The sequence below is a fragment of the Callospermophilus lateralis genome, chromosome 13 (genome assembly GCF_048772815.1).
Source record: "Callospermophilus lateralis isolate mCalLat2 chromosome 13, mCalLat2.hap1, whole genome shotgun sequence".
Classification (NCBI taxonomy): Eukaryota; Metazoa; Chordata; class Mammalia; order Rodentia; family Sciuridae; genus Callospermophilus; species Callospermophilus lateralis.
In genome coordinates this window covers 50,311,487-50,314,701 of record NC_135317.1, presented here as the reverse complement: position 1 = coordinate 50,314,701, position 3,215 = coordinate 50,311,487, and the positions used below count along the sequence as shown (strand labels likewise).

The window sequence follows — 3,215 nt, the reverse complement described above, 5'->3', positions numbered from 1 at the left end:
TTAAGAGAGAGTGAGAGAGAGAGAGAATTTTTTCAAAATTTATTTTTTTTTTAGTTTTCGGTGGACACAACATCTTTGTTTGTATGTGGTGCTGAGGATCGAACCCGGGCCACACACATGCCAGGTAAGGGTGCTACCGCTTGAGCCACATCCCCAGCCCTATAAATTCTTCTTTTTTTTAAGTGTTGGCAATTTTTATTTCAATTACATAAAAAAATGAAGTGTTTGAACACAAATAGAAGACTAGAAAACAACAAAAATAGTAACAGTAATAGTAGTAGTAAAAATGGTAGAATTATGAGTTTTTAAAAAAATCTCTGTGATTTAAAAATTTTTATAGGGCTGGAAGTATAGCTTAGGGGTGGAGCACTTGCCTAGCATGCACAAGGCCCTGGGTTCAATCCCCAGTCTCATGAAAAAAAATTTTTTTCTATAATGAATATATATTAGTTTTATAATCAGAAAAGAAAAATCAATGTTTCCTTTAAAACTGAAAATTTCTGTTACTATTTCTAACATTTTATAAAACATTTTTTGTTGACATTCCACTAAAGTGGAATTAATTAATAATGTCCCAATCTTTTCTTCATGTGAAGATGCTTTATATAAATTTTCCTTTTTTATTTTTGATGCTGGGAATTAAACTCAGGAGCACTCAACCACTGAGCCACATCCCCAGCCATATTTTGAATTTTATTTAGAGTCAGGGTCTCTCAGTTGCTCAGTATCTCACCATTGCTAAGGCTGGCTTTGAACTCGGAATCCTCCTGTCTCAGCCTCCTGAGCCATTGGGACTAGAGGCGTGCTCCACTGCACCTGTCAGGGGCTAGAAGGAAATTCTCCTTCAAAGAATAGCCCTCTGGGAGACATCCTGCCTGGGAGACATCCTGCAGCTACCTATCTTCCTGAAACGTGTTGCGGTTATCAGGATCATCAGACATCTTGCAGCTGGCAGTTTTACCACCCACATCCAGCAATTGCTGATTAGAGAGCTTCCCCATCCCCAGCATAAAAATACCCCTGTGTGAACAATAAAAGTTTGCAGCTTGATCAGAACTCCTGTCTTGCTGTCATCTCTCGTGTCTCTTGTCCCTTCATTCCTCCCCACCTAGGTTTGCTGCCCATTGATGTGTCCTGCCGGTCAGGACATGCACCCAGCACTTTATATATCTTTTTGACTTAAAAAATATTCATTATTTCAGGAAGATTTTTCAGAAACATCTCTTGGCCTTCTACTTGAGGTATTAGGCATTTTTTGATTTACTCGTTTTCTCCCTCTTCAGTGTAAACAATTAAAATTGAAATATCATCTGCTGAGATACCAAATTTTTTCAAAGCCTCTGAAATATTATTTGGGGAAAGGTTGAAAATAATTTATGTGGATAGAGTTGTAGAGGAGAACTGCTTTGTTTGCTGCCACAAGTATCTGAAAAGGATCAATAATCATTGTAGGATTTATTGTTGGCCATCAATGGTGCCTTCCATAGCCTTTTTTCTCTAGCATTTTTTACATCTTTAAATAACAGAAGGGTCACCCCGCAGATCCTGGTCCGCTGGTTTTTCAAGAACCCAGTCATCCTGAGCCGAAGTCCCCTTCTCCAGGACCTCTTCAGAACAGCTCCGATGACAGGAAGACCGTCACCACTGTCTAATTCCAGAACATTTTCCCTGACCCTCAGCCTCATCTCCCTCTCCTCCTCAGCCCCCAGCAACCACTAATCTACTTTCTGTCCCTAGAGATTTGCTTAGGCTGGACATTTTCTATAAAAGGATCCTCAGTATGCGACCTTTTCTACTGCTTCCTTTCCTGAGTGTAATGTTTTGCAGCCCTGTTGTGGTGGGAATCAGTGCTTAATTCCTTTTTCTGCTGGATGACATTTTGTTGATGCACTGGTCAGCTGGTGGACATTGGTGTTGTTTGCACCTTTGGCCCTTATGAATCATGCTGCTAAGAATGTTTACGTACAAGTTTTCATGTGGATGAATGTTTCATTTCTCTCTTTTTAAAAAAAAAATTTTTTTTTTGGTTGTAGATGGATACAAAACTTTTATTTTGTTTATTTATTTATTTTTTTATGTGTTGCTGGGGATCGAACTCAGTACCTCATGCATGCTAGGGCAAGCGCTCTACTTCTGAGCTAAAACCCTAGCCCTGTTTCATTTTTCTTGGGTGTATAACAAGGAGCAGAATTTCTGGGTCATATAGTAACACTATGTTTAAATTTTTTGAAGAGCTGCCAGACTGTTTTTCAAGGTGGCTCGTTTTCCATTCTCACCAACAACATATGATGGCTCCCTTTTCTCTGTATCCTCACCAACATCTGCTATGGCCTGTATTTTTTATTCTAGTCATGCTGGTGCATATGAAATGGTATCTCCTTGTGGCTTTGATTTGCGTTTCCCTAATGACTAACAATGGTAGACTTCTTTTCATGTGCTTATTGGTAATTTTGTGTACCTTCTTTGGAGAAGCATCTATTCGGGTTCTCTGCCTGTTTTTTAATCACATTATTTGTCTTCTTATTGTTGTGTTCTAAGAGTTCTTTTATGTATTCCCTTCTGTGGGTCATCTTTTCACTTTCTGGGTAACATCCTTTGAAGCAAAAATGTTTTAAATTTGGATGAATTTCTACTTATCTATTTTTATTTGGTTGCTTGTGTTTGGGATTATTTGAAGTTACTCTTTGTGTGCCCTTACATTTTAAACCTGAGCTTTAATTATAGAATGACAATCTTTGCCTTCTGCAAAAGTCATGGAAGCATAAGAATCAAAGAGGCGAGCGTCTGGAGGGGCACAGAGACACTTAAACTGTGTGTGTGTTAGAAAACACCTGGTCCCAGGTCACTTGGGATAGGCACCTCAGTGCATGTACAGATTTACATTGCTTCAGGGCCTGGTAAGTACAACATGCATTTAAAACAATGTGGACTGCAGACTAGTATTGAAGTAAAGAGGGAAGAGATCACCTCTCACACCTTCATGGTTCACCCCAATTCCAAACCTCCCCAGTCCAAATCAGAGAGGGTACCCCGGACATGTGCTCATATGAATCCCTCTTCCTGGATCTGGTATCACCACCTGCCCATCAGGGTCCTCCCTATCCTCCCAGACAGTCTCCAGGGCACCCACCCGCCTTGACAATGTAAAGGGTCAGGCTTGCTGTGGCCTCCTGATCATTGTATTGGGCAGCCAGGTTTGAACACTGTGGTGCCTC

At 40.2% G+C, this 3,215-nt stretch overlaps 1 pseudogene; it reads right to left on the bottom strand.

Annotated features, from left to right (window-relative positions):
* Nucleotides 1-520: 520 nt before the first annotated feature.
* On the bottom strand, nucleotides 521-1,685 carry LOC143412053 (EKC/KEOPS complex subunit TPRKB pseudogene; annotated as a pseudogene).
* Between the last annotated feature and the right edge of the window lie 1,530 nt (nucleotides 1,686-3,215).